Here is a 19,018-nt window from a genome sequence, read left to right on the forward strand (position 1 = left end):
TGCGCTACTTTACAAAAATAGTGAATGCAAATGAAATATACAGGATGTATTAATAGAAATACTCTTTCTTAAAATGTTCAGAATTTTTTTTTTCTTTGTCTTTTCTTTTCCCTCTGCAGCGGATAACATAAAGATGTGACCTTACGAGTGCCTCCAGAATTATGGCACTTGAATGCTCTTGAGAAATGTTTGATTCTGGTGCGCATGGTGACTACCGGTCTTTTGGCAATAGATTCAAAGTCACTGCTAGGTAAGCTGCAGAATAATGTTCCTTGAAATTTTTCAAAGGGATATGAGCAGCCATAATATGCACATTCTGGGCATGTATGGGACATCTGTGGTTTTTTTCTTTCTTCGAGGGATTTATTGTGAACAGTGCTAAGGACAAACTTTTATATAATGGGCTAACATAGTGCCTTTGAATTTTATGGTAAGCATTGGTGGACATCGCATCTAGTAGTAATTTATGGGGTACTAGGGAGATCTAATAAGACATAGAAATTGATGTTTTTTGGGAGAATTTGGACGTGTTTTCTCAGCTTCAGAAGGAAACATGTTGGGTTATGCACTAAAATTGACTAAGGGATATCAGGTATCTGTAATGTTGAGATTGGTCTTATTTGTATCAGGCTGTGTGTATATAAATGATATAACTTAGAGGTAGTCAGTAATCATAATTTTTAATATGACTAAATTGGCTTTTTTTATATACTTCTTAAAACAAGCGTGAATAGCACATTCTGTTTTATGGTGGCATATGCATACTATGTGTTGTATAAGGTGGTTTTATGTTTTTTAAGTGTCATATTTTTATATTTATCTCAGATGTGTGTAAGTGTATTTAATAGGTAATGTTTTTTGTTAAAGTTTAGTTTGTCTGCCTAGAAGGCTATGTTTTGTGTGTTTTTATCAGCCCTAAAGAAGTCCCTATGTTAAGGGACGAAATGTTTTGGTTGTGTTCATGTTCATTTTTTCTATGGAAAAAAGAGAAATAAAGGATGAATACTAAGTCAGTCAGTCAAAAAGTCTTTATTTCGATTTACATCATAAAAGACAGCATATAAAGCATATCATAATTAAAATACCACCATAAAATACATAAATTCAATACATTCTAAAAACCTGTTAAAAAGTATTAAATATAGGTACAAAAGACATGCGACTGATACAATACATGTATAGACTAAAAAGAAGAGTACATGGGGAGTAGTAAAAATGCACAACCTTCATATTAACATAGTAACACAGTGTAGACACAATGAGTTAAGACCTTAAATGCCGAAGCCAAAGAGACCAAGCCCAACTGATAAATTTAGATACCCCTATAACAATACACTCCGTGGTATCAGATCTCAAAATTCTACAGGCAGTTAGGGCTGATCTGGTCCCCATAGAACGGCACACCGGTGCCAGCCAAACTCGTCTAGGCAATGAATACAAGGGACAGCAAAAGAGAAGGTGATCTACTGTTTCCACCATATCTGTGCAAACGGGACATTTGTCAGTAGTAGGTAGGGTCCAAGAGCTCGTTAGCCCTTGGAGCGGGAGAGGGCCCACCCTTAACTGATGATATAATTTATGATCTAATGGCTTTGTAATGATGTCCCAATAATCCTCATAGACCGGAACGTCCTTAATGTCCAGAAACAATGCTGTCTTAGTCCCACCCAGAGCGGATAGATATCTCTTTTCTTGGACCCTGCTCCAATACAGTTCCTTGAAGAGTTTCTTGGACGGGAATACACGGAGGCAGGGTCATCCCAAAGGGACCCCAGCCCCCTATCAAACAATGAAACCTTGATTTCACTCAGCCAAGATATCCTAGATGAACCGGGTATATTTTTTACTTCTGCAAGAGCCCTAGCATACATGGACAGTTCCGGTGTCGACCATAAATGTCGCCAAAACGCCAGTGGTCTAAACCGTACCATATCCTCAACAGGGTTGCAGCCTGTGTCATATAAAAAGGGGATACGAGGTGAAGATTGCGGTAACCCAATTGCAGACCGTAGGAATTTGTTCTGTGCAACTCTAAGTTGGATCATATCACTAAAACCCAATAGTTCTGCTCCATACATAATGGCCGGTAAAATCTTGGAACCATATATTTTCATCAAAGGTGCCAAAGGTTTAGTTAGGGAATTTCTGTGTTCCTTCAACAAGGCACCGCCTAGTTTGGCATGCTTGAGGGATAAAAGATCTATCTGTGGTTTCCAACTCATGTTTTCACAAAAGGTAACCCCTAAGTAGGTGAACACAGCAGTCTGATCGAGAGTAACCCCACCCATTGTAACCTTAGCTTTGACGGGTTTAGTAAAACGTAGGATCATAAACTTCGTTTTCCCTACGTTGAATTCCAACTCATGATCACGGCAGAATAGCTCAAAGCGAGACAGTGCAAGCTGAAGCCCCTGTCGCGTATCGTCCGCGAACATGAGAAGAGGGACTTTCTGGCCCGCAAGAGTGGGTGCGTCGGTCGGGCAATTGGAAAAGTAATTGATAACCCCATTAATAAATAGAGAGAACAAAGTAGGGGCCAATACACACCCCTGCCTTGCTCCTTTAGAGACCTCAAATCTATGGGTAACCTCCCCAGGCTTCCCCCAACGGACTTTGGCATATGTACACTTTTGTAAATTGATGAGAAGTGCCACCATTTCTTTTGGCATACCTAACCCCAATAGTACTTCCCACAACTTAGTTCTTGGAACTAAGACGAATGCGGACCGCAGGTCTACAAAGGCCGCATAAAGCTTGCCACCCCCAAGCAAGACCTCTTTCCAGTACAGGAACATAACCCTAAATGCTTGGTCTAATGTGCTGATGTGAGGCCGAAAGCCTGCCTGTAGTGGAGTTAATATCTCAGAGTCAGCCATCCAGCCCTGGATACGTCCCAGAAGTAAACGGGCCACAATCTTTTGTATCGCATCGATAAGGCTGATTGGCCGAAAATTGCCCGGGGCAGAGCGATCGCCCTTCTTATAGATAGGCAAAATCTCTGCCCCTAGCCAAGAATCGGGAACCGATGATCCGCTTGCAAGGGCATTTGGCATCATGGTCAAATAAGGAACCCAGACATCTTGTTCATGTTTAATAAGGTCAGCCGGTATACAGTCGGGTCCTGGAGCTTTACTATTTGGGATATTAATTAAAACAGCTTTCACTTCACTAGGAGTAAAAATCAATGGTTCAGCCTGCAAAGACGGCGGAATTGCAACAATTGGCCTAAACTTAAGTTTGAATTGATTGTCGAAATAAGAAACCCACTGCTGCGGTTCCACGAAGGATGAAGGAACATTATCCATGGAATGGTTACCCCATTTCAGAAGATGCCAAAACTGTGTCATATTGCGCCCGTTGCAAGCCTGAAGAAGCCCCCTCCAACGATCCTCATCCCAGCTTCTCTTGGCATACAGTTGGGCAGTTTTGTATAAAGCCCTACAGTTGCGGATGGCAGCTGGTAGTCTGGATTTAATAGCTATGAGCAAAGCTCGTTGTGCCTGCCTACAGCCTTTGTCATACCATGTACTAGATCTCAGTTCTTTGCTTTTGTAGTTCTGTGGAATACTTTTGACAAAGAAGTTTTTAAGCTCAGAAAATAAGACATTATGTATACCAGTGATATTATCATTTAACTCCTCCTGGGACTTAAAGTTATTCAGGTTATCCACAGTACAAATTAGCAAGTGCCTAATAGAAGACAATAAGCCCTCATTCAGGAGGATTTTTGGCCATCGCACTCTGCGTTCGTCATTCGCTAAAACGACTTTGGCCTGAACTTCAGCCATGGGAGAGTCAATAAAACTAGTGTCAGTCAAGGACATGACAGGGGATTATGGTCCATCTCTAATCTAAGTGTTACCATCATATCCTCTATAGCTGACCACAACCCCAAGTTAACCAATATATAGTCTATACGTGACTTCGATTGGCCATTATCAAAAGTCATTGCCCCTAACCTGTCAGACTTGGTTCTACCATTGGCCGCCCGCAAACCCTTGTCTAAACACAACCCCTTCATATACATGGCCGCTTGCATCCATTTTTTAACTGGAGGAAGCTCCAACTGGGGGACCCCCCACGTGGAATCTTCAACCTCAGAGAGCTTCCCATCGTCCATACCAAGGGGCTCGAAAGAGGTATTAAAGTCCCCCATCACAATCCTATTATCAGTGATCGATAAGGAGCTGAGGAATTCCTCTAATATGTAAATAGTATGCGGACATCTCCCCCCTACATTGATGATAATTATATTAAGGCCCTTAGTGGAACTAATCTTAATTGCCAAGATATCCATACAATTAATCGGAATCTCCGTCACGGTGACACCCTCACATTAGCGTACCCAAATTGACAATCCACCCACCGGTCTACCCCTAATACCCTTAGTTGCTGGTTTAGAGTAATTTAACCCCTTCGATGCTGATGACGAGCTCAGCTCGTCATCAGCCACGGTGGTCTTGTGCAGATGACGAGCTGAGCTCGTCATGTAACGCGGCTTTTGGAAAAAAGCTGCGTAGCGCAAAAATAACCACCGCAGCGATGCGGTTAAATAGCCTAAGCGGTATAGGAGGGCCAGAGCCCATGTTTCCTGGAGGACCATATATCTGATTCTTCAATAAAATTGGACCAATCGGGAAGGCCCAATTTAGATTCCAGGCCTGCTATGTTCCAGGAAGAAACCTTTGTTGTGGGTTTAGCATTTATCAGGGGGAGAACGGGGCTACCAGACCCCTCCAAACAACTTTCACTGGAGTTTAAAACAACACTCGCCTTAACAGTGTTATTATTATTAGGGTGAGTAAATGAGGAGAAGAAAACCTCATTAGACGTTGGTCTTAAACTACATCCTTCGTCCTCTAAGGTTTGCGACGGGCTCCCCTTAGATGCGAACATAGTCACAACCTTACCATCCTTAAGTCAGTCACTTTCCTCCAGTGTAGACAGAGGAGCGAAACGATTAAAGGTAGCAGTTGGGAACTTAAAGTGGGGATCAGGATAGTGGACCCGTGGAAGATGACAAAACTCCCTATACGCAGACCTAGGATGTCTTGGGAGCATACCGGACCAGTTGCAAGAAATCAAGGGGATTCCAGAGGTTGAACGAGGATAGAAATAACTAGATGGTGCGTATTAATCATACCCTCCCTACTGAACTCCCCCTCATTACAAATAAACATTACTGCCCTAGGGTCCCTAAAGTTTACAATTATGCAATCCCCTTCCCGATCCTTTGGTCTGCCACCCAACCAGCTTACCCTCCTAACAACCAGAATTTCACCATTAATGTGAGCGGGGAGGGGTCTAAAGTTACTAAGCCAAAATATAACTTTATTTTTTCAGCTCCCTATGACTCTCCATTTTGTCCTGTGAGATCTCAGGTACCCCTGACAAGATTACAGTGTAAGGCGCTGATTCGGGTGGAAGGTCAATACAGGGATGTTTCCTCATTCTTCCTTTGGACCCCAAGTCCGTCTTACCTTGAGAGGGAACCTCGCCCTCCACTATAGTTTTTTCCAACCCCTTCCCACCCATACGCACCTGTACAGGTGTGGGGCTTATCATAATTGGCCCCTCCTTACATCTTCCAACCTCTTCGTTTTGGATGGGGGGACAATGTGAGGAATGGTGATAGGGTATGGTGTGATGATACCTCCCGAAGCTGACTCTGATCCTCCCTTATCTAAGCAGTTAGGAACCAATAAACAACTTTCAGGAGCATTGGAAAACGCCGAAACAGTGTCTTCCAATTTCCCCAATTTTTCAAGTACTAGCTTGATTCTTTCAACCAAAGGGAGCATCAGCGACTTCATCAAGTGCTCCATCTTATCAAAAATATTGTCGGAAAGCTGTGCAAGCAATGACAGACGTGAAGACAAGTCAGGGGGATGCTTCCCAACGCCGTCGTGAATGGTTGTCGTTTTATCTGAACTAGGCTGAAATAGAGGAGCGGAAGGCCCTCTACTATTTGAAGTGTTTGTAACTTTAGGGCATCTGCCCTTTTGTGGACCCGCCCACGCTTCCTTTCCCCCCGTTTTTTAAGAGAAATTTGTGAATTATGTAATTTTTTGGGGGGGCTAACCTCTGATAGGGAACTCATGATAGAAAGTGCCACCGAGGTGCAAACATCTGATAAATCAGATTCCCCCTCACCCGACCAGTTACCCCCGAATTACCTGGCGAGGTTAGAGAGACAAGGGTCTGCACAGGGCTGGCTGTGTCCCTAATGGTGCCTAACGAGGAGCGTTTAAGAAGAAAGGGATCAGTAGACAACCGTTTCTCAGTGAGGGCTATATCTCGATCCAACGCAACAGCAGCCCTAGTAATAAACTCATCCATGGTCCTAGTAATGGACCCACCAGTGTTTGTAATAGCACTTTTTTCTCCTTTCCGATGTTAGACATTGTATGGATTCTGTCTCAAGGCACAAGTAGACTATGTGAAATAACTGGGAATATATGCAAGGGAAAAATTACACGCTAAACAAGTAGTTGCGTAAGGGAGACAATAAGCCGTTGCTCTCCACACACAAAAGTCACATAATGAATACAAATTAATTGTAACACAAATAAGCTGGGCCACAACCCTTGCTAACTAAATTTTAGGGGGGTAGCCCAGCCTGGCCTCCTCTGGCCCCAGATGGCCACAGATGGCCCGCCCTTTGCCCGGGCATAGCCCAGCTGGTCCCGCGTGCGTCCCGCGTTGCGGGATTAATGAGGCGTATTTCAGTGATCCAACCGGGGGGCGTGAACACCGAGGGAAGAGGCTGCAGGTGTAGCTGGAATAATCTGCTGGTCCTCGCAGTCCCTCGGTGTAAGTAGTTTCCAAATCCGAGCCCAACAGCTCCAGCAAGGACCCTCCAGTATCCTCAGAACAAACACTGCAGCAAAGACCCTCCGGTATCCTCAGGGTCAAACACGACAGGAAACAGCAAAGCTTGGATAGTGAGCGGCACCCATGGAGCGGGGGCCGCAAAAAGTTTATAAGGAGGCAGGCAGGGGCGTAACACCGAGGGAAGAGGCTGCAGGTGTGGCTGCAATAGCCTGCTGGTCCTCGCAGTCCCTCGGTGTAAGTAGTTTCCAAATCCGAGCCCCAACAGTTGAATACTAAGAACACACATTGCCCAGGATGCGTTTGATTTGTTAATTTGACTTTTGACTTATTGTGGGTATTAAAACTAATGAGATTGAATTCAATGTGACTGATTTCTCTTTTGGAATCTGTTCTAAATAAGGGCTGCTCCCCCCTTTTTTTCTAACTTTTCTTGTATTTGCGTCGTTCAGGACAGTTGGCCCTGGGAGTGAGCATATATTCTTTAGGAACTGTACAGTGTGTAGCAATAGCACACCTCAACAGTTCTTTTTGTGCCTCTATTAGGCCTTCAAAGTACAGTATGAATAGTTCAGTTTGCATTAGAGGAGGTCGCGAGGAGGAGGCTGAGTATCGTCGATTGTCATTTCTGTAGTGTGAAGAGCTGGTCAAGCATCACAGACCGTCGGAGTAACTTCGCGTTGACGGTCATCACAGGCTGTCTTTGCTGCAGCATGAAGTGCTGGTCTCATATTGGTCATCGTGTGGGTCATGGCCAATGTGAAGAGTAGGCCTCACTGGGGCATTGCATTGGATGTTGTTGCAGGCGACAAATCTTGGAACAAACAGGCCAGTTGGTGGTTACAAGGAGCCCAAACCTCTGGATTTTCACATTTTCTTCAGGAGTACACCCTGATGCAGTCAAGGATCCAGGACCCGGGGAGGCATGTCTTGTGGATCAGGGACTCCCTGCATCAGAGGCTAGCGGGGGCTCAATTAGGTGCAATTGCAGGCCCAGGCAGGTCCACTTGCTGCATGTCAGCAGGGGAGGCCTCTGAAGCTTGTTGTATCCCTGTACCTCACCCAGTAGGTCAGCGAACCGCCCCCTGGAGCCACCCTGGTTAGTCTGGGACGAAGACAAGCAGGTCCAATCTTCCTTCTAAGACATCAAGGCAGTCCTTCAAGCATCAGGGCAGCCCTTCTTCTGCAACTTTCACAGGTCTGGGAGTGTTCTGATGAGTAGCCATGGAGGTCCAATATCTGGCTATGGAAAGTTCTTCTCCTCCACAGTCAAGGCTGTAAACTTTCCGGGAGCTGACTAAAGGCAGGATACGTTCAGTACAATTTTCCCTTGTGTGTGCAGGAGGCAAATCCCTTTGTAGTAAAAGTGGGGCTCAGTATAGCTCATTCCAGTTATCCTGCTAATATGGACCATCCTGTCGACACCCAAGTCCCCTTTGTGCTACCGTCTGGAAACAATACAAAAAACTCCAACAGCAGGTCCTTTCACAGTCATGGAAATCAGAACACCCGCAGAGGGCACAAATGGTTAGGACAAGAAAATGCCCAAATTTCGAAAAGAGGCTTTTTCAGAATTCTAACTGAAAAATTGATGTTACTACTGAAGAGGATTTTAAATTTCAGTTCATTTGATTGTAAATAGCATTTCTTTCCCCTCTACCATTCTCTGGTTAATACCTATTAAAAATAATAAGGTAACATAGTGTTGGTCAATGGGAAAGATGGGTCTTACAGCAGTGAATAATGCCTTTAGGAGTACACATGTCCTACTTCTTAAATACAATGCACCTAACCCTATTAGCTCATAGGGCCTACCTTAGAGGTAACTTATAAGTGTTGCAAAAGTGTTAGACCTGGTAAATGGTTTATTTTTCCAGGTCAAAAAGGCAGTTTATAATGCAATTGAGGCTGCAATGGCAAAACCTAAGACATGCTTTACAAGGGCACTCTAGTGGGTGGCATAATTTGTACTGCTGCCCACTAGTAGCCTTTCATTTACAGGCCCTTGGTACATGTGATGTCATTTACTATTTATTTATAAGTAAATTAAATGTACCAATCAGGTATATGCCAATCGTACCAAGTTTTAGGGGGAAACCATAAGCACTTTACCACTGATAAGCAGGGAAGAAGTGCACAGAGTCCTAATGCCAGCACAAACAGGTTTGGCAAGAGAAGGCAAACACCTGGGTTGGACCTGTAAAAAAGGTCCAGTTCAAACACATGCCATGAGGAACTCAACCTGCATGCATACTTTGTCATTTGTCTTTGCAGATCAATATAGCAAATTTTAAGGTAGACGGGTGGGTGAAAAATATTTGATGATCTGCATGAAATTCATCATGAAACTCTGACCTACCCATAACTACACAGTGTTTTTACTGTATGTGTTTAATATATCTATCTATAAATATCTATATGGATATATAAATATAGTCATCTATCTAATCTATTCAGAATCACGCTATGGGACTGGTATGAACCACCAGGTACACCATTGTCACTGTTACCTGCTGCGGGCTCAGGATAAATGAACAATGAGCATAGATTTGGGTACATTAGATAGAATAGAAGTGTCATTCTGTATGAAATATACATGCAGGGGTCTGGTAACAATGAGGGTCTTGACTCAGCCACTTGGGTTGGAACCAATTTTTGAAATGTCTATGTTTGAACTGCACCAGATAGCACATCAGTATAATACATATTAAAATCTGCAGAATGCAATTGAAATATGTAATGTATTTTTGATGTACTTGTGTATATTTAATGTAACTTTATTTAATGCATTTCTCACATGAAACCTATCATGCCCATCAAGACTTTTTTGTATGTCTATCACCAATGTCAGGAATGGTTGGTAGAAATGAAGCACTTCCGCTTTTTTGCAGTGACTTTGACAAAGAGCGTGCTGCTTGAAACGAGGCAGTCAGTAAATAGATTTTTCTCCCTAATCCTTGAGTGCGGCTCTTCTTTTGCGCAGCAGTGCAAGAGTGTCTTTCATTAAAATGCGGGTCCTGTGCCCACGAGCCAGCACCAACCTCGCTTGGTGGAAAAGGTCTGAAGAAACAGCAAAAGCTGTTTGCCTGGATTTTCCCTTTCCTGACTCCCGCCGCTGTTCTGCACAAGTTCCCGGTGGGAACGTGTAACAGGCTGTCTGGTGAGCTTATGCAACACAGTTTGGGGAACATGTATCGACTCCCGTCGGGGTGGAACGTGATTGTGACCTCTGTGGTCACATCTTTAGTTACCAGCTGGTACAACATCAGATATCTACGGAATGGTAGAGGCGCTGCCGCTTTCATCACACACAGGCTTGTGTCGATGGAGAGGAGCGGCAGGGACATTGCTCACGGAGTCTGTTTAACTTGCCCCATGGATTTCATTCACATCTACACGCATCGAATACCACCATATGGGGTAAAATGTGTGATGCCATACGCAAAAGGCTGGATGAAGCCAAAGCATTATTCAGTGAAACGGACAATGCCTCAGACACTATAGCAAGTGGGGACCATCATGCTGACTTTGGAGGGGTGAGATCTCTGAAACAAGACCTATTTAGTCTGGAAAGGCTCTACAAGAAAGAGATAAACCGCAGTTGGGAGGTAATATCTTTAGACAACTACATTGAGGTTGGAAGGGTCCCGAGGAGATTGCGCATTTTAAACATCCCAACCTACCAAAATGCCAGCCCACAGCTATTGGAGGAGTGGTCACTGTTAATGGCATCAACCTGCAAGCAGAAGCTGGGCTTACTATCTAAATACACAACTATGGAACTGAAGCAAGTGAGTGAAGATATCAAGACATTGAAAGAGGCCCTGGAGAAACATGCCTCACAGGTAGAGATTGGTAAATTCATCAAACAAATGGACAGCCTTCTTACGAAATATGAGGAAGGTATCAAATCCAAGAAACAATAGAAATTTATCAGGGACAAGAAGGACTATGCAATGGGACGTATCCTTACATTTCAGAGGAAATACAAGGTGGCGGGGAGAGATTTCTGACAGATGGAGTCAGCCCAACAGCAAGAAAATGCGACATCCAAATCGAGTTTAGATGCTTGCTCGGATCTGGATGAGAGACAAGGGGCGTCCTCAGGGGCTGGAATGACCTTTACAACACTTGAGGAATTTACAGCTGAACCAAGCTGGAAAAAAGAAACCACCAAGGAAGAGGAAGAGGAGGAAGCAACGGAACAGAAAAAGCAGGAGAGGTGGTGCAGGTGAAAGACAGTGACAAGCCTTATAGGAGAGGAACAAGGCAAAGCAAACACAACAAATGATGGGTGAGAGCACTAATCTAACTATAGTGAACCTTTCTTCCCATACATTACCCCTGAAAAAAGATCTGTTCTGGAAATAGGGTTATCTTTCTACCCAATTGCCATCTTTGAGTACTCAGGTACGTGTATTGATATTTTTCCCTTTATAACAATATTAAAGTTGCTTAAAATACACACTCTAAAACGAGCTAGAAAAATCCCAGGGAGAGAGGTTGATCAAGAGTCCATATAGAAAACTGAGGCTGCTGCCTTTTCAATGGGAGACATTGGGACTCTGCCCACACTTAGAGAGATGGAACGGGGTGGGAGGGACAGGGAGACCGACCTTGGATTGCTAGACAACATGGGCATCAGCATGGACAGAACGACCAGAAGCAATTTCAAACCAAAGTCTAGGTTTAATCCAATAACTTTACATGACAGCATTGACACGTACCATGATATGTTATTGCATGACATCATGGTAGTATGGAAGAAGGGACAGAACCATTTTGCAGGAAACCTGAAAACAGGGCAAAAACAGGGTCTGGTTCCCTAAAGAAGGCTGACACGTTTATCGTCAAACCTTCTGACAAAGGAGGAAATGTTGTCGTCTGGGATATAAATAAATATAGATCAGAAGCAAGGAGACAGCTAGAATTTTCTTGGAGCTATGTGAGATTTAACCTGACCCAATACAGTAAAACTATCTCAAACTACCATTTTCTCCTTGAAAATAGTCACCAACAGGGTCTTTTGAACACAAAGGAATTCCAAATCCTACTAGTTAAGAAACCAGTCACACCAGTCTTTTACATGTTGCCTAAAGTGCACTAAGACTTACAGGACCCACCAGGCAGACGATCATTTCTGCCAACAATAGCTTGCTCGAAAACAGTTCTATATCTGGATTATTTCTTATGTCCACATGTGATCAACCTTCCATCCTATTGCAGGGACACAATGGATTTATATCCAAGATACAGGAAATTCCCGAAAACATACTTACATTTTGACTACTATCGATGTGGTGGCACTATATACGTGCATTGAACATTATTTGGGACTGGAGGCATGTAAATTTTTCTTCAGGAGATACTCCTCTATTCATGTATGACCACACCATGCTTCTCCATGAAATGTTACAATTTTATCTAGAGAACAATTGTCTTTTATTTGAGGAACAATGGTTCAAGCAACTGATAGGGACAGCCATGGGAAGTTGCTTTGCTCCCAGCTATGTCTGTATTATCATGGGGTGGTGGGAGGCAGAGCATATCTGGAAAGAGGACAATAAAAACTGTGTGAACCATCTTATCCTGTGGACTCATTACATTAATGATACTTATATGATATGGGATGGTTAAAGGATCTTTTGGAAATGTTCATTACCAGCCTAGACAACAACAACCTGAATTTAAAATTTACTAGTAGGACACATAAGAACAGCATAGAGTTCCTGGGTGTACTGGTTGAAGTAATGGAGGAATCCCATCCAGACACAGCTATTCAGGAAGGCAACAGTATCCTGCATGCCCGGAGCCAACACCCAGTGAACTTAAAAAGAAGCATCCTTTATCGAAAGCTTCTAAGGGCCAAAAGGAACTGCAGCATGGATATGCATAAAGAGCAGAGGAGACGAGAATGGTGGACGAATTTAAAGTCAGAGGATATACGGGGACAACCATCAAGGAGGCTGTAGAAAAAGCAGCAAAACAAGATAGAAGCAGCATCCAAACTCCTAAAATCAGAGTGGAGAAAAAGCAAGAGGTGAGGCGAATCACGACATACAACTATGAGTCAAAGGCCATTCATCAAATAGTACGGAGACATTGGAACCTGATTAGAAAAGATCCGACTATTGGTAGATTGGTCACCCCCAACCGACATATAATGTACCGAAAGTGCAACTCCTAACAAGACATCCTAGTCCACAGTCACCATTCACAGGGTAGAGCACCCCCTGGACCATGGTTGAGGGAGGCTCCTGGCTTCCACAAACGTGGAAAATGTAACGCCTGTGCTGGTAGCCCGAATGTAAAAGGATACAGTCTTACGACAGGTAAAACAGCCGAAATTCACAAATTCATCAATTGTAAAAGTGACTACGTGGTATATGTGTTGGTGTGTATGTGTGGGCTCCATTACGTGGGAAGTACTATTTTCCCAGTAAAAAAAGAGGATTTGGGGGCACTTGAGCGCTATCAAAAACATTGACTCTACACATTGTGTAGCCAAACACTGTGAACAAGCACATCGGAATGTCACTGATATTGGTTCTAAAATCTCATATTTTGGTGTTGACAGGGTGCCACCACATGCAAGAGGAAGAGACCGGGAACGCCTAGAGTTCAAATACATCATTCGACTCTGCAGCCAACACCCCGGTGGCCTCAATCATGATGAGGAGCTCCACTTACAACTAGGGTAGTGTCAAGGTAGAAAACCCACAGTGGATTCCTATTCTCATTGGACATAAACCGCTTTTGTTATATGTGCAGTAAGAAAAGTGAATGAAATCCATTAGTACACGCCTGTTGCTTTGCGGTGCAAGATTTGACTTTTTGTTTTCATTTTATTATTTCTTTTTGCACTAATTTTATGACATACTGTTGCATTCAAAATATGACACTTTTCTGAAGGAGATGCTATCCCATTCTGGCGCGTAAAAACTCGCTAAAGGGAATGCTCCACCTGAAGTTAGGTGGACGACTGTTGGCCGCAAACAGAATGGATTTTCCTGATTTGTCCTTTGTAAAGAGTTTACTATTCAAAATCCCATCTTTAATAATGAGTTGAAGTTCTAAAGATGCAAAACTGTTCTGATCATAATTCATAGTGAATTTTAGATTTAAATAATTCATATTTAGGGCTCCCTCAAAGGCTTGTAAATTCCATTCGGAGCCATTCCACAGAAGGAACACATCATCGATGTATTGCAGCCAGTTGCTAATCTTATCAGTCCATGGTATCATCTCATTACCTCAGAGCACCTGCTTCTCCCACTGGCTCATCACCAAATTGGCATAGCATCACGTTTTGTTACAACCCAATTCTAAGAAGTTGACTGCTTTTCTCACCATGGAAGGTGTGTTTTAATTTAAAAGGCTGCAGTTCGGACTGGCATCTGCAGCCAGCATTTTTCAGCGCATGATGCACAGATTACTTAGTAAGGTTGAGAACACACACAATTTCCAAGATGACATTCTCATCACTGGGTAGAGTGAGACAGAACACAACTTGACTTTGGCTAAAGTTTTGGGAGTGTTGGGCTACTTTAAGAAGGGACAAATGCTAATTTCTTTTGAAGGAGATTGTTTATTTAGGGTATAACATTTCAAAGAGAGCGGAGGTACCGAAAGAGGACTTATCGAGAGCTATCAAGTGTAACCCACCGGTAAGGACAAGCTCAAGTCGTTCATGAGATTAGTTGAATACTATTTCAAGTTTGTTCTCAACTTTGCGGACAAAAGCGAGCCACTTACAAAATTATTGAGGAAAGATGAACAATTTGAATGGGGTGACATTCTAGATTGGGCGTTCAGAAACATAATAGATGAGATTGTGAATGCAGGTATCTTGACCTCATTTGAGCCTGGTAAGAGAACTCTACTTATAGTTGATGCCAGTGCTCATGGCATTGGGGCTGTTCTTTCGCAAATAAAGATGGGTGTGGAAAAACCAGTGGCATTTACGTCATGCACCCTCAACAAATCTGAATGCAACTATGCTGTATTTGAGAGGGATTGTATCAACAACAGGAGCAAAAACCCATCAACCGTGTTGGGATTGGGGTATAGTATAGTAGAAACATATGGTATCCCAACTGGTATTATTTGAAGGCAGTTTGAATGGATATGAATACAACATTATCCATAAGGAAGCAAGGAGACTCTATATGATTATAGCATGTGCTCAAGGCATCATTTATATAAACATTTTAGGGGAAAAAACAAGAAGGAAAGAGCATTTCGCAGTTATTACAGCACTGCAATATACAATTGATGAAATTGAGAACAACCCGAATTGCACATGGTGATCAAGGTGTGTCAGTGAAAATCAAGGTAGCGACGCATGTGACAATGTGAACAGCGTGGGCGGCGCAAGGTGACTGGTGCACAAATATACAGTGAAACATTTGATACAAAGTGGTTCCAAGTAACTTTCAAGAGTTTGTATTTATTTGGTTTAATGTCTTATTCGTGAACCACTTCGTGTATTGCGCCTGAGGAGAGAGTGAAGGTGGGGAAAATAGAGGTAGGAGGTAGGAGGTTTTATGAAAGTCAAGTTTGGAAAGAGACCGTATGGGATGAACAGATTTTCTGTACCGATGAAGGTCAAGGAAGTGTACCAGTGGCATTTGGATCTGGAGAATGGGCAAAAATGGAACAGAAGAGTGGCTTTATATTGCACAAAACAATGATTGCAGTAAAGGGGTGGTAAGGAATGGAGGCAACTCTGTGGGGGCATCAAGCATAGAGGGTATAGAAACAGGGAGTATATGGCGCAAATGTGATGATTCAGTTGGTACTGGTAGCACTTTAGGGAGGCAATCCTGTAAGCGTTGTACGCCTTCTAAGTTTGATGACTATGTCATGGGGTAGTGCTATTATTTGCTTTCTGTGCTTTAAAGCAATTGTGTTATTTTTTGTATTTTTGTGCTTCGTTCGTGAAGTAAGGAGATATTTTGTTATCTATGTAATGTTACTCGCCTTCTTGTGCTTGTGGTCTCAAGGGTGTTGTCGTAGCTTCATGGAATGCTCCCGCGTTTCAGTGGGTTTATGACAAGACTCTGGAGACGGTTGGTGTGTCAAGCAGGCTAGGTGTTTCTTGTCGTGTACAGGAGTGAATAAATCAACCAAGAATTGTATTCTACCGACGTACGTGTACATCTTCTCCACATCTCCCCAGGTGCCAGCTGAGCTAGGGTCAAAAATCCACAGTTAAGTTTTCACTGGAAAAATGTGATGTGCCCATGTTGCGTTTTGGGCCATACCCTTTTGTGGCCACTAAGCCTACCCACACAAGTGAGGTACCATTTTTATCAGGAGACCTGGGGGAAAGCTGGGTGGAGGGACATTTGAGAATCCTCGCAAATTCCAGAACTTTCCTTCACAGAAATGTGAGGAAAATGTGTTTTTGTTATACAAAATTTGAGGTATGAAGGGATTCAGGTAAGAGCTACACAAGTCACCCATCCTGGATTTCCCACGATGTATATATTTAAAAAATTTACAGGTTTGCTTGATTTCTACAGGTGCGGGCAGAGCTAGGGTCTAAAATCCACAGCTAGGCACATTGTGAAAAAAACGTCCCTTTTCACTGAAAAAATGTGATCTGCCCACAGGGCGTTTCCTGTAGCAGGCACTAGGCCTACCAACCACACAAGTGATGGACCATTTGTTTTGGGAGACTTGGGGAAATGCTGGGTGGGTGGACGTCTGTGGCTCCCTGCAGATTCCAGAACTTTCCCTCACAGAAATGTGAGAAAAATGTGTTTTTTTTTCAAAATGTTACCTTTGCAAGGGATTCTGGGTAGCAGACCCTGGTGAGAGCCACACAAGTCACCCCATCCTGAATTCTACAGAATATCTAGTTCTCAAAAATGGTTTTCTAGGTTTCCACATGTGCTGGCTGAGCTAGGTTCCACAATCCAAAGCAAGGCACATTGTGAAAAAAAGAAGCCATTTTCACTAGAAAAATGTGACATGTCCATGTTACGTTTAGGGACATTTCCTATCACAGGGACTAGGCCTACCCATACAAGTGAGGTACAATTTTTATCGAGAAACATAGAGGAAGACAGAATTGTGTTATTACCAATTGACTTTCTATGCATTTCCGCCTTCCAAAAGTAGGACAATGTGCAAATAACTACTGACACTAAAATCTATATTTTGTTCCCATTTTGTAAATATATGGGTGTCCTTGATACCTATTTTTCACTCTTTATATTTTACCAAATGAATTGCTATATACCAGGTACACAATGAAAACCCACTGCAAGGTGCAGCTCAGTTATTGGCTCTGGGTACTTCGGGTTCTTGGTGAACCTACAAGTCCTATAGATCACCACAAACAGAGGGGTCTAGCAGAGATAACAGTATTTGGCTTTAAAAAATCTGCCACACTTAGAAGAAGTTACATGTGAAAACATTGGCACAAATGGCTGTTTTTTTCAACTCAATTTCAATATTTCTCGATTTCAACTGCTATTTTCTATAAGAAAACCTTTATGAATCTACACAAATGACCCCTTGCTAAATATAGATTGTTTCTACTTTTCAGAAATGTATAGCTTTCTAGGATCCATCATTGCTTTCATACTAATTTCCACCACTAAATAATAGTAAAAATAGCCTATGTCCCAGTAAAATGCAAAACTGTGTAAAAAAAATGTTGGTTTTCTGACAAACGTCTGCCTGTCTATGAAAGCTGGAAAGATTATGATTTCATCACCACAAACCCTCGGTTGATACCATTTGCAGGAAAAAACAGACTATCTTCTGCAGCACTTTTTCCCCATTCTTCCACAAAAAAGCCAAAATTGTTCTGTATTTTGGCAAATTTCTGGGTCCCCCCTCCAGGGGAATGCACAAACCCTGGGTACCTCTAGAACCCTCAGGGTTTTGGAGGAAAAGGATGCAAATTTGGTGTGTATGCCTTATGTGGACAAAAAGCTACAGGGGCATAGGCACAAACTCCACCAAATAGCCAAAACAAGGCGTAGCACAGGGATGGAAAAGGGTTTGCAGTGAAGGAGTTCAGAGAGGGGCACATGCCAATATATCCACTGGTGGTTAATGTATTGTCAACAATGGCTTAGTCCTTTCTCACAGATGTTTTTATTTCAGGATTTGGTTTTAAGCCACAACCTACATAGGTCTGCCACCCACATCAGGTGCACGCAGCCTTTACCTGATGTAATTTGAAGTCCCTATTTCACCAAAAACTTTAGTGATTTGTAAATGCTCCACTATGTATTTTTTTCAATGCACAATTATTCTTGTCTATATGGATTATGCTCTTTCCATGGCATAGACCCAAACATGTACACTAAGTAACTCTATGTCGCATCTGACTATGGTGTTATCACTGATGCCATAATTTAATGTCATACGTGATGTACTACATGATGTAATATGCAAGGTTATGGCAGGGGTGCAAATTATAGATAGCTCGTTAAACTATAACTGTGAATTTCAGAGTTTTTGTTTTTAAATGTAGTTTTTACCTGATTTCAACACATAACAATAATGTAATTTTAGCCTTTGATTTTTTTCAGTGTATTTCTAGGGTTCTTTTAATGTGAGTTTAAGATCGTATTAACATACCTAACTATAACATCACTTTAACCTTTGTTTTTTTCAGTGAATAGATATATATATATTTTTTAATGATGCATTTACCACAATGTGTATATTATCTTTTTGTCCACTGGTTTTAATGACTTGGTCAATAGCAGCCTTCATGAAATTTTCTATGTCTAGGATTTGTTTTGGTATATAGGTCAACATCAAAATAGAGCACATTAAGATTGAAAAAGGCTGCTGCGACAGCCGAAATGCGTCTCTTTTTTGCTGGGTCAGAGGAGGCATGATATAATAAAGAAGACTTAAACCCAAATAGCCCTCGTGTACGTGCTCTTTACTTGGTGAGGAGTAGAGGTTTTTATATATATATATATATATATATATATATATATATATATATATATATATATATATATATATATATATATATATATATATATATATATGTATGTATATATATATCAGGAAAGTCGAACTTCACAACGTTGTCAAAAGACGACTGCGGACCCAAAGTCAAGGTGCAATTTTGTTTATTTAGTGCTCAAACCCCCGCACCTAGCCATGACGCGTTTCGGGCCGCCCTGGTCCTTGATCACATGACGCG

The sequence above is a fragment of the Lissotriton vulgaris genome, chromosome 4_1, assembly GCF_964263255.1.
Source record: "Lissotriton vulgaris chromosome 4_1, aLisVul1.2, whole genome shotgun sequence".
NCBI lineage: Eukaryota > Metazoa > Chordata > Amphibia > Caudata > Salamandridae > Lissotriton > Lissotriton vulgaris.